Source organism: Penaeus monodon, chromosome 5 (genome assembly GCF_015228065.2).
Source record: "Penaeus monodon isolate SGIC_2016 chromosome 5, NSTDA_Pmon_1, whole genome shotgun sequence".
NCBI lineage: Eukaryota > Metazoa > Arthropoda > Malacostraca > Decapoda > Penaeidae > Penaeus > Penaeus monodon.
The window spans coordinates 51,994,680-52,009,600 of record NC_051390.1 but is presented as its reverse complement, the minus strand read 5'-3'; the positions used below and the strand labels follow the sequence as shown (position 1 = coordinate 52,009,600).

At 29.9% G+C, this 14,921-nt stretch overlaps 1 long non-coding RNA gene across 4 annotated transcripts; it reads left to right on the top strand.

The window, feature by feature from the left end:
- Positions 1-855: 855 nt before the first annotated feature.
- Positions 856-13,682, top strand: LOC119573286. 4 transcript variants are annotated; one of them, XR_005228791.1, is made up of 3 exons: positions 856-923; positions 1,947-2,091; positions 13,642-13,682. It is a non-coding gene; the product is annotated as an uncharacterized LOC119573286 (long non-coding RNA). The 4 variants fall into 4 exon arrangements; XR_005228792.1 differs by having other exon boundaries at positions 868-953; XR_005228790.1 differs by having other exon boundaries at positions 870-983.
- Positions 13,683-14,921: the final 1,239 nt, after the last annotated feature.

The following is a 14,921-nucleotide window of genomic DNA, read 5'->3' as shown; positions in this document are numbered from 1 at the left end:
TTTCTGCATCTTATCTATTTGTTACAACAATTTTATTCTATTCTTACTATTATGATTATGTTTTTTCTTATCTATTACAAACGGTTTTTATTCCGTTCTTACTATTATGATTATGTTTATTATTTCTGCTTTTATCATTATCATCTTATCCGCGTTATCAATGTTGTAATCTCTTTTAGCATCAATATCCATATCTGTCTCTTAAATAAACATATCATTTTCCTATTTAGAATTCTTTGGAAGGAATATCAGATTACATAACCACAGGCTGTGGATGATAAAACATCACGATTTAATAATGCCAAGCACACGGGAATAACCAAAAAAAAAAACTTTTAATATTACAGAGACAAAGTCAAATTCATTGGTTTCCACAAAGAATAATTAAGGAGAACGATATATATAAATAACTACACATGGTATAAGTCTTTCTTGCTTTACCTGAACAAACACACGTAAATAGTATCATGAAGGTATAAATGTATATGAAACAGAGACATGGGGGAGGAAGGCGACATATTCATAGATAGATAGATAGATAGATAGAAAGAGAGAGAGAGAGAGAGAGAGAGAGAGAGAGAGAGAGAGAGAGAGAGAGAGAGAGAGAGAGAGAGAGAGAGAGAGAGAGAGAGAATAGACAAAACATTTAGATAACTAGAAAGATGTACAATAGAAAAAAAGAAAGAAAATCAATATAGCGAAAAGCAGAGACAGCGACAGACCAGCAAACAACCACCCATGGAAAGAGCAACAGCCCGAGGTGACAAAGGCAAGAGCAGGAGAGAAAGGCGAGACGCAGAAGGCGCGAGAGAAGGCGAAGCAGAGGAGCGCGAGGGCTGGAGGATTCGCGTTTGGCGGGCGTGGCGTGGCAGGTGGTCGCTCGGGACTGGCTGCGCAGATCCGCCGCCACGAAAATCGATAAAGTGTTCCTTGGCGCCGCAATATATGTCAAAGTTTGAGCCTTCTCCGGCGGGCGTGGGCGTGTGAGAGGCCTCCGAGGGCGTAGCGAGGGAAATTGGCTAGGCCGTGGCAGGGCTAGGAGGGGCGTGGAGGACGCGGGGGCTCGCAGGGACGGGGCCGAGGCGTGCGCGCGGAGGCCATGTTGGAGGCCATGTGGGAGGCCATGTTGGAGGCCATGTTTGTTGTGATGTGTTGAGGCGGGGATTCGGTGCTCAAGTCCGCGCTCGGTGAGTTTTCTCGCTCTGGCCTCGATTTTGGCCCTCCTTCGTGCCCTCGGCCGGGGCGTGGGCCTCGGGGGAGGGCGGGGGCGGGAGGGACGGGCATGTCATGCGGCAGGGGCGTGCAGGGCGGGAGAAGAGAGAGAGAGAGGAGAGGCAGGGGGAGAGAGAGTGAGAGAGAGGGGCAGGGAGAGAGGGAGAGAGGCAGACGGAGAAGGACCATTCGAGAGGAGGGACAAATTCGGTCTATTATCCCTGCCCTTTGCCTTTCTTCGTCTTCTCTCCCTCGTGGGTCCGTGGCCGCCCGTGCTCCTCCAGTGGGTGTGGGTGGGCGGTGTGGGCGCCGCGGCAAGGCGAACGATAGGAGAGGGCATAGAACGGATGGAATAAATCGGAATTAGTGAAGGAACAAAGCTGTGATTAGTTGGTTTAATCGTAAAAGTGCTTAGTAAATCGTATATTTTCCTAATATTAAAAAAAAAAATAATGGTAATGTATGTATATAAGCAAATCACAGAGCGGATTACTCACAGAGGCCTATGCACAGAGGCTGCTAATGTCATGTAAAAATTGCTAGACAATTACATATGGTTTTGTCATTTCACGCGATTCACTCGTAAAACGTATAGATTTCTTGTGTCTTTGTGTTGCTCGATTTAGGAAATATGTTGAAAATGTGATTAACAGTATTTTGTACTAATGTTAGAAAAAATCACATATGAGAGGCTATCTTGATGTATTTGTTAATTAGATATAATTACTTCCTAGTGTATGTGTGAAACTGACAAAAGGTGTAAATAGAGAACGTGAAAATACTGTTACGAAAGAAAAGTGGACTTTGTGCTTCTAAGAAGCACTTGTAACTTGATTTTTATAACTGAAGATATTAATAGAATACCCGTTTAATCCCAAGGTAAATTTCTAGTCCTTTGGAAATGCATGTCATTTCAGTATATTTTGTTCATGCTAATGTTACAAGTATACAGAACTCAGAATATTGGGACACACTGAATACTGAATTTTTGTTTTTTGTTTTTACAATTTAGAAATACATATATGTATAGTTAATACCATGCTTAGCATATATATTCTATAAATTGTTTGTGTTTCTTGAGAGGAGAATGATGGAAAGTGTTGAGGTTGTAGGCAACATGTTACAAAATTCTTATGACAATATATTTGTTTTGTTTGATAACAAGTATTATGAATGTGAAATAATAGATATCATTGATTGAAAATGTATATACTTACCAATTAATTTTATTTGCATTTTCATGTGGATTTGTATTGTTCATTTTTGTTATCACTTGAGTTTGTGTGTATATTTATCTGTGGGTGTATGAGAACATGTATGTAGTTTTTGTGCTTTGTGAATTTTTGTAAACAATTCAGTGAGTATGAGAAAGTTTGGCATGACTTCAGATTAAACTCCCATTGCCATTAAGGACAACATTTTTTTCTGTACTAGCTAACTTGAAACTTGAAACTTTGATGGAGAGCCTACTGTCTTCGATAAGGTAGTGGTTGACTATCAAGGAAAGTCCTCAAGCTCTTTATTGGCAAGATAAATGTGATGAAGTTTTGTTGGCCTTTGCCTAGTGCAGATAGGTGTGGGTATGTTGGTGGTTTACATGTGATAACAGCTAAATTGAATTTTGAATATTATACTTGGTAAAAGCAATACATAATTTACAGCCCTGCAGTGTATTTAGGTATTACGAAATATAACTATAGAAAAGGTATTTATTACCGAGAGCCATGCACTCTCCAAATTCAAAAACTAGGCTATCATGCGAACCTAAAATTCCAAACCTAACCTTTCTTACCTTCTATTTATTTAGACAGGGGTGCAAGCTCCCAGCAGCCCCCTTTTATTAGCACTTCATATGAAATTGGAGAAAACACGATATTAAGAACTCTGGTGTGCAAGGGTGTTGTGTACTTGAGCGGTGACATGCAGTAGATATTTTCATTATACAGTAAATAGGAGGTCGCTGCAGCTGTACCTGTGCTGTCTATACTTTCTTTTGCTCTAGAAGATGGCACTGTATGTTTCCCTCTATCTTTGTGCATCGTTCTCTGTAACATTAACCATATAAAATGGTACCATTTATTATCATCATTGAATTGTAAATTCCAAGATACTCAAAGGTGTAGATATCACATATGTTTATACCATAGATCACTGGTTCTCAGAGTGGGCAGTACCACCCCCATGGGAAAGATCTAGGAGGGGCGGTAAGGCTAAAGGGGGTGGCAGGGAAGGGACAGGATGGCATAAGGAGCAGCTAATAAATGCAATACAAATCTGTCAAATAAATTGGTTGACTAATCAGGTTTTATTTATGATAGACATCTTTGTGTTTACTTTTGTTTCCTACTTGAAGCATTAAAAAAAAAGAAAGCTTTTGTGTGAGTGGGGAGGGGAACTATAAATCCACCTGGAAGCCATGGGGTTACCAGCCTGGAAAAGTTTGGGAACCACTGCCATAAATCAATGGTCTTCATTGTAGGCAGTACTGGCTGTTAAATATTGGTCCTAAGATTTGAAGTAGACAGTATATGAAGTTTGTAGGCAATAAGACTTGAGTTTTTGTTTTAAAAATATTGGTACTCAGCCTTTTGATAGTTTCATATATCATAACTAAAGACATAAACATATTTTCTAATATTGTATTGGTTGGTATGGAATTTATGTTCTTATATACTGTATAGTTGTAAAAATATCCCTTTTTTGGGGGGAAAGAACCAGTGAGAAAAGAAAGTAATGACATGAAAAGTTAGTGAAATTATGGTAATGAACTCAGATGAATTCAGTTTTATTTATCTTTATAGATATAATAATATGAATTAAATTTTGTAATGCATGACAGTAAGGTCTTTATAGATATAATAATATGAATTAAATTTTGTAATGCATGACAGTAAGGTAAAATACAAAATATGCCAAAAATAACTGTATACTGGTAAGATAAAGCTTTGAATTGAAGTTACTACAGAATGATCACTTTATGTTAGTTCCTCATGATTACACTGTTTCACCAGATATATCTGCTCCATTATTATCTTTTGTAGGGTTAATTACAAATCATAATATATTCAGTTAATATATTCAGTCAACTAAGTACAGAGGCATGCATTCATGTGGAAATCCACAGTAAAAGCTGATGAGAGAGAAGCTGGCTGTCAGGAGGCTGTATTGCTTTGTAAGAGTTCCCTTCCCCCCCAGCAGGTTTTTTCTCCATCTTCCTTCTCTTCCTCATCCACCCACTTCTTCCTCTATCTCTCCCTCACTCTCACCCACTCCATTTCCATCACTCACCCACTCAATCACCTTTTCCCTCTCTCTCTCTCTCTCTCTCTCTCTCTCTCTCTCTCTCTCTCTCTCTCTCTCTCTCTCTCTCTCTCTCTCTCTCTCTCTCTCTCTCTCTCTCTCTCTCTCTCTCTCTCTCTCTCTCTCTCTCCTGTAGAGAGAAAAGAGAACAATAAAAGAGTTGAGAGAAGAGGAACAGGAGATAGGAGAGAAGGGAGACAGGCAAGAGAAGAGAGTGAAGTGAGAGAAGCGAGTGAAGGGAGATAGGTGATATGAGTGAAATAAGATGTAGAGGAGAGAAGAGAAGAGATTAATGAGATGTATGCAAGTTATATGAGATATGAGATAAGATACAAGAAGTAAGAGTGAGAGGAGGGGTGAAAAATGAGAGTGAGAGGAAAGGTGGTAGAGGAGAGCAAGAGGAAAGGTGGAAGAGGAGAGTGAGAGTAGAGAGAAATAAAAATAAGTTGCAAGATATTCATGCCTTTGCTTGGGCTTCACTCCTAATGTGTGATTGTGCTTACGGATACTGGCTGATAATCTTGCACAAGTATGTCTTCTGCACTGCTTGCCTAGGATGGAGTGATGAGCTACAATTTATCACTGCTTTCTCTGGAATATTCTGTAATATGGCTGTTTGCATTGTTATTGTTTTTTTTTTCTTTTTTTTTCATTTAGCTCTGAGCTCTGATATGTGATTTTTTCTTGTTTATTTACTTTTACTTTTATTTGTTTACTATTATTCTCACACACGCTCTCATTCTTATTCTCATTCTCCCTCTTACTTTTATTCCCACACTTACTCCCACTCCCATCTCCACCCCTATCCCATATCCAGTTTCCACATCCACTCCCACTCCCACATCCACTCCCACACACACTCCTGCCTCTGTCTCTGCCCCCTCCCTCTCTCTGTCTCTGTCTCTGCCCCCTCCCTCTTTCTGCCCCCTCCCTCTCTCTGCCCCCTCCCTCTCTCTGTCTCTGTCTGTCTCTGTCTGTCTGTCTCTCTCTGTCTGTCTGTCTGTCTGTCTGTCTGTCTGTCTGTCTGTCTCTCTCCCTCTCTCTCTCCCTCTCTCTCTCCCTCTCTCCCTCTCCCTCTCCCTCTCCCTCTCACCTCTCCCTCTCCCTCTCTCTCTCTCTCTCTCTCTCTCTCTCTCTCTCTCTCTCTCTCTCTCTCTCTCCCTCTTCCCTCTCCCTCTCCGCCCCCTCTCCTCCTCTCTCTGCTCTCTCTCTCGCTCGTCTCTCTCATCTCTCCGTTCCTCTCTCTCTCCCTCTCTCTCTTCTCACTCTCTCTCGTCCTCGTCTCCTCATCTCTCTCCCTCTCATCCTCTCTCCTCTCTCTCTCTCTCTCCTCTCCTCTCTCTCTCTCTCGCTTCCCTCTCTCTCTCTCTCTCTCCTTCCCGCTCCTCTCTCTCTCTCTCCTCTTCTTCTTCCTTCCTCTCTCTCTCTCTCATCCCTCCCTCTCTCTCCTCGTCTCTCCTCTCCTCCCCCCCCTCTCTCCCCTCCTCTCTCCCACTCTCTCCTCTCACTTCTCTCATCATCTCTCTCGTCTCCTCACTCCTCATCTCTCTCCTCCTCTCTCTTCTCTCCTCCTCTCTATATATATATAATAATATATAATATATTATATATATATCTTTATATTTATATATACATATATATATATAGATATATATATTTTATTATACATATATATATATATAATATATATATATATATAATATATATATCGATATAACTTCATTATATATACATTATATATTATCTCATTATATTATATTATATATATATACATTAATATATATATATATATAATTATATATATTAGATATATATATATATATTAATATTATACATTCTATTATATATATATCTATATATATATATATATATATATATATATGTATATATATTATATATTATATATATATAATATATAATGATAGGCGGGTAGGGCTTATATATATAATATATATATATAATGTATATATAATTTATACTATATATATATAATATATATATAATATATCTATATACTATATATATACATATATATATACATAATATATATATATAGATACTATATATATATATATCTCTATATATATCTATCTATATAATATTTTATTTTATTATATTATATATATATTTATTCTTTATATGCTATTATTTATTATATATATACCATTTATTATATATATATAATACATATAATTCATCTATCTCTATATATATATATATTCTATCTCCATATATCTAATAATATAACTATAATCTATCTATATATATTATTCTCTCTATATATCTATATATATATATATATAATATATGTATATATATCTAATCTATATATACTATAATATAATATATATATATATATAGGATATATATATATACAGATATAGATATAGCTACATATATTTCTATATATATATACATATAATTATATACACTCATTATATATCTATCTCTCTACCTATACTAGATCTATCTATCTATATATCTATATATCTATTAATATCTATATCTATATCTCATCGATTATATAATCATCTATATCTCTATATATCTCCTAACTCTACATATCTCTCTCTAGATACTATCATCTATCTATTCTTCATATATAATATATATCTATTTATATTCATATATATTATATCGATATATATACTTCTATTCTAATCTATATATCTCTATCTCTCTCTGTACTCTCTTCTAATATATCTATTTATGTATTAGCTATCTATATATTATCTATATATATCTCTATGATGTATATTTTAAAATAAAAAATTTTCTATATGTGTATATATAGATATCTGTATCTTTATATATATCTATCTATGTGTTCACACACAACACACCCCCCATATATATATATATATATATATATATGTACATTTATATATGTATATATAGATATGTATATATATATATACTATATTATATAATATATATCTATTATTTATATATATTGTAGTATATATTATTGTATATATATGTGATATTCATATTAAAAAAAATATATATATAGGATATATCTATACAATATATAGATAATACATACATATATACCATATACATATATACATATACATCTATACATACATAATATATATATAATATATATATATAGATATTATATATGTATATATATATATATATATATATAGATATGTATATATATATTATTTATTTTTTAAATAATAAATATCTATACCTATCTAGTCTAATATATATATATACATATATCTATATATATATTCTATCATATATATCTAGATCCCTAGTATCATAATAATATATACTATATATATATATATTATCTTTATATATATATATATCTAATATATCTCTATGTTCTTATATATCTATAGATATCTATAATCTATGTCCCCTATGTATACTCTCTATATCTATATCTCTATATATATATATAATAGATATACATATCTACATATATATATATATATTATTATATATATATCTACTCTCGTACATCTATATTAGATATACATATTATATACATATATATATATAATATCTTATATACACTAATATTATATATTATATATATATATATATATCGATATATAATATATATACATATATATATATATAATATATATAATATATCATATATACATATATATAATATATATACCTATATATATACATTATGGGTGTGTTTATATATACATATATATATATATATATATATATATATTCTCTGTATATATCTATATATATATATATATATATATATATATATATATAGATCTATATAATAATATATATCCATATATCTTCTATATATATATATATATATACATATATAGATATATACATATATATATATATATATATATACACATATATATATATATAGATTTATGATAGATATATATATATATACACATATAATATATATATTTATATATATATATATATACTATACATATATATATATATATCTATATAGTATATACATAAATATATAGATATATATATATATATATATCCATATATATATATATATATACTCTATTATACTATATATCTAATATATATTTCTACATATATTATAATATATATATTAATATATATATATATACACATCTATATATACATATATTATAATCATATTGTAAATATATAATATAATAATGTAATATATATTAATGTATATTATATATAGTATTAATGTTTTAAATTATATATATATATTAGACTATATAGATTCTCCATATCTATATATATCTATATCGCTTCTTATACTATCTATCTACTATATATATCTTCATTCTACATTATATATATATATCTAATATATCACTCTTATCTATATACATATAATATATCCATATATTAGTATCATCTCATCTATATATCATATCTATATATATATCATCTATCTCTATATATTTACATCTATATCTACCTATAAATATATATACTATATATATAGATAGATATAATCTATTTATACAATATCCATAATACTCTATATATCTATATCTCTATATCTACTATATATCTCCATATATAATTACTTCTATATATAATAATATATATCTATATCTTCTCCATCTCTATATACTCTATAATATATCTATATTATATCTCTCAATCTATATATAATATTGTTGCATTGTTATTATCTAGATAATGTGCTTGTTCAGTCGGCCCTTAGTTTTGTCATGTCTTGCTTATGAGCATATCCTTGTCATCCATGTGAGTGATATTCTTTTATATATATTATATCTATATATATATAAATATATATATATATATTATATAATATTTTTTTTGTTTTTTTTTTTTTTTTTTTTTATATATAATACATATATAAAATATATTTATATATATATAAATATAAATATATTGATCATATATATTATATATATATATATATAATATATATATATATATATATATATATATATAATAAATATATATATTAAATATATAAATATATATAGATATATATATATATAATATATATATTATATTATATATATTATATATTAATATAATATACTTATATATATATAATTATATATTAATATATATATAAATATATATATATGTAATGATATATATAATATAGATATAATATTAAATTAATATATATATAGAATAGGATATATATATACATATTTTATATATCTATATATGCTATATATATATCTATTATACTATTAATAACATGATCCAGATATATATATACATATATATATATCTATATCTCTATCATAGTCTATATCTCTATATAACTCTAATATATATAATATAGGATATTATATATATATATTAGATTATAAAATATAATATATATATATACATTATAATATATATATATATATATAGATATATATATTATAAATATAAATATATTATATACATATAATCTATATATATATCATACATATATATAATCTATATCTAATATAGTATCTATATATTATCAATACTAAATATATTATATCATCTCTCCTATAGCTTCATATCTATCTATATATATATATATTCTATTTATTCTATCTATTTCTATCTATATATCTATATCGTTGATTATATAATCATCTATTTCTTATATATATATCATATAATTACTATGCTCTCTCTATCTATATATATACAGTATATATACCTCTATCTATATACTATATATATACTCTCTCTAATATATCATCCACAATAATATATCTCGCTAATATATCCTCCATATAGCTATCTTATCACCTCTCTATCATATAAATCGCCACTCTATATCTATCTCTCTATATAGATAATATATCTCTATATATCTATATCTATCTCTATCATACTATATATATATATAGATATATTATCACCATCTTTACTGTAATTACTAGTATGATTGTTGTTATTGTATTGGTATTGCTATATTGTAATTGTTATTGTTATTGTTCCTTTCAATGTTTTATAATTGTTATTGTTTATTTATTATTCAGATAGTTTTTAGTGATGTAATAATTGTCACTAATGATAGTAGTTGTAATAGTGTTATGTTCTTATTAGTGCTAATAGATATTCAGAATATTCATTCTCACCGCAAACTATTCATCACATCACAGCTGATGTAATCATTGTGAGGAGAAATGCATTGGCCATTGCGTGTTTATTGACGTTGAAATTGATGTGTGACAGATAGGGAAGAAGTTTCTGTGGTGGCTCAGGAATGCAGGCCATTCAGGAATTGAGGTATAGAGGAATTAGGGAAAGGGAGGGAAGTTCAGGATAGATTGGCAGGGGGGGGGAGAAAATAGGAAGAGGGGGGAGGGGAAAGAGGGGGGAGGGGAAAGGGAGGGAAGAAGTTGAGGCAGAGGAGAAGAGAATGGAAAAGGGAAGATTAAGGGAAGAGGAAATGAAGAAAACAATATATATGTATATATATATATATAATATATATATGTATATTGTATATATATGTGTACATATTATATAATTTAAATATATATATATAGTATATATATATATAATATATTATATATATATTAATGTATATGATATATTATATATATATATATATTATTATATATATAATGTATATGTTATATAGATATATATATATATATATATATATATAATATGTATATGTATATATATATACTATATATATAATATATATTATATATTATGTATCTATATATATATTATATATCTATATGTTATATTATATATCTATATATATATATATATATATAATGTAATATACTTAAGTATATATATAATGGTATATTATATATATATATATATATATGTATATATATATAGATATTTATGTGTGTATATATATATATATATATGTATGTATATTATATATATATATTGTATATATATATATATATATATATATTATATATGGTATATTATATATATTATATGTATATATATAATTATATGTCATATATATATAGTATATATATGTATATATGTATATATATATGCTTAATATGTATATATATATGTATTATGTATATATATATGTATATATATATATGTATTATGTATATATATATGTATATATATATATATATATATATAGATATATATGTATATATTATATATGTATATATATATGATATATATAGGTATATATATATATATATTATATATATATATATATGTTAGTATATATTTTGTGTGTGTGTGTGTGTGTGTGTGTGTGTGTGTGTGTGTGTGTGTGTGTGTGTGTGTGTGTGTGTGTGTGTGTATGTGTGTGTATTTGTGTGGGTTACTTATAGATAATTTACATTTTGTCAGCTTACTTTATGTATGCCATGGTTGTTTTTGTGCTGTTTGTAACGTCTTTGATATTTTTTATAACATAATTTATCTAAAAACATTATTAGAGTAGAACATACTACTTTCTTTTTTTTTCTATTTCCTTAATATAGAAGCTAGGTCAATGCTGGACAGACATACAGAAGGACACAGACACAGACACACAGACAGACAAGACTAGGAATAAGAAGAGGGAAAGGTGGTGGTTCCAGGTACATGCAAGACATTTATTGTATATTTCAAAGGTTATTCACCATAAGAAAAAATTTTCTGTCAAATTTTCAGACCTTGTCTCCTCCCCCTCCCCCCAAAAAAAAAAAAAAAGTCATGTCAGTAAAACATTTGTTGTAAATTTGAGTTCTTTCCTTGAGGTGTAAAATCTGAGGAAGGAATGGAGGGGAAAGAATGAGAAAATGAAATAAAGAGAGAGAAAAGGAGGTGTAGGAGCAAAGAGTAAGAAAGTAAATAAAGGGGATAAAGTTATGAATTGCAGAAAGGGAATTACAAATGAGAATGCATATTATTTTAATGTAAATATTGAAATTAGGAATGGGGGGGAAACAAAGTTTAGGAGGAGGTAGAAAATGGACTTCAAATGAAAAGGATAAGAACAGGAGGAGAAAGCAAAAGAATACATAATTAAGGTCAAGAATAAGAGCAGGTGAAAGTTACAAAGGAAGAAAGAAAGAAAGAAAAAGAAAGATGGTGAAAAAATAACCGTTAAAGCAATGTAGAAGGAAGGGAAAAGAAAAAGATGAGTAATAAGAGAAAGAAAAAAAAATTGGTCGTCAGCCTAAGTGCAGTAGCAAGGCCTGCTTAGCGTGGGAGCAAGGTGTGGGGGTTGATTCATGGTGTCAGGGCCGAGGGGTAAACAAGTTGCCTTTGCTTGCCTGTTTGGGAGCAGTGAGGGGAGAGGGAGGGAGAGGAGAGAGAGAGAGAGAAAGAGAGAGAGAGAGAGAGAGAGAGAAGAGAGAGGGAGGGAGGGAGGGAGGGAGGGAGGGAGGGAGGGTTCGATATGTAAGTAGAGAGGAAGAGATGGAGAAATTGAAAATGGGAAGGAGGATTGAATATAGAAGGAGAAGTGGGTTAGATGTTTAAGTAAAGAGGAAGGAAGAAATAGAGGGAGACATAGGACTTTTTTTTTCTTCATATGACAAGTTATCCCTGATTGGCTGTTGTCTGGGTTTTTGGTGGATTTTGCTCATAGGGAAGGGCAGAGCATGGTTGGAAGTGGCTTGGGTTGCTCACTTCTTGTTTTGTGACATGTTTTTATTGTTTGATAATTTTGTTTGTTTTGGTCCATTTATATGTTAAGAAGCAATGCCATGATTAGTTATTGGATTTTTTTTCTAGTGTATTTGGGTGCTTATTTTTGCATGTTTCATAGGATTTGGTATAGAGGTTTCTCATTCGTATTTTTTTCTAAAATAACTATTTTGCCTAAGGATTATTGTAACAGAAATCAAATATTTTCATGAACTGTTTTATCATCATGCTAATGGTAATAATACATTAGTTTTTTTCAATTGGATATTCTTGAGAGATAAGAAAGGACTAAACAACTAAGTTTGAAGGAACGGGAACCAGTGGGTAGATAAGATAAAATCATGCTTCCACCAACCCCCACCCCACCCCATGCTTCATACCCCTCCTCTACTATTATGCCTTATCTCTTATCTCCCCCCCCCACACCCCCTCCAACCTCCAACCTCTCCTTGATCATCATCCTCTCACACTTTCCATGTTCTCTGCGACTCCCTTGGTTGTTGTTGTGCACAAGGGAAAAAAAAAAAGTCATCCTTGTATATTAATGACTGTTTCTGCTCTCTTCCTTCACAGAGGACGACAAACTTCATAATAAGGGACCAATCAAGGTTAGTTTTGTTTTATTACCAGTACTATTATTGGTATCATTATTTATGGTCATGGTGGTTGTTACTCTGGCATAATCATTATCATTTCAGTATTTATTTTGTAGTTATCATCATCAGAAGTGTCTTTCGTGAATTGATTTATTACATCTTAATCACAAATAGCCTTTTGTTATTACTTTAATGATAACAGGTTAATGAGTGAGCTAGGTTAAACTGTTTTGAGGGATATGGCTATATAAAAATTCGACTTTTTTTATTGGTAATGTTTTTTGGGCTATGAATATGTTTTTCATTATTATTGTTATTATTATCATTATCAATATATTAGTAATAGTATAAATAGTAGTAGCAGCAGCAGAAGCAGTTTTGGTGGTGCTAGTACTTATGGTGGGCATGGTAGCAGTTGTGGTGGTGGTCATAATAGTAATATTATTAGTAAAATGTTATTAGCGTTAGTGTAGGTAGTCGTATGAGTACTGTTATTAGGGTTTGTCGTCTTTTTGTTGTTGTAAAAGCAACAGTAGTAGTAATAGTAGTTTTTATTATTGCACCACCGACAACAACAATGATAACAATAAAAGCAACAATACCACCACCAACAACAACAATAATAGTACCACCAATACTGCCAATCATCGGCACTTATTATTATTATTGTTACTTTTATTGCTTTTATTATTACCATTTTTATCATAAGTTTTGTGCATAGCATCCATTTTTAGCATTTGTTAATCTTTTTCTCATCTTGTTTTTGCCTTTGGAATGAAAGTCCAAAAATAAACTGCATGATTTTGTGCAATGCTGGACTAAATCATTTTGTTGCATATATTATGAATAGCAGTAATTTCATTTTTGTTCATATTAAAGTTGTTGTAATGATTTTTTTTTATATAAAAGTGATTTTATATTCTATTCTTTGATACTCTTATTTATTATTATTATTATTATTATTATTATTATTATTATTATTATTATTATTATTATTATTATTTATTTACTTGGAGTTGCAAGAGTTAATGTGATTGCACTGGGGACTGGGCCTAAATGCAACAGGTTACATGAAATTGTTTTTATGTGTTTTGAAATTTATTTGTACAATTTTTTTTTTGCCAAATTTATATTTTATTTGTACTTTACTCAGGTTTGGATTATTATTCATTAACCTTTTTTTTTTTTTTTTTTTTTTTTACAGAAATGTGGATTAGTGCACATTTTCTGTTTATTTGTAGACATTTCACTTTTTTT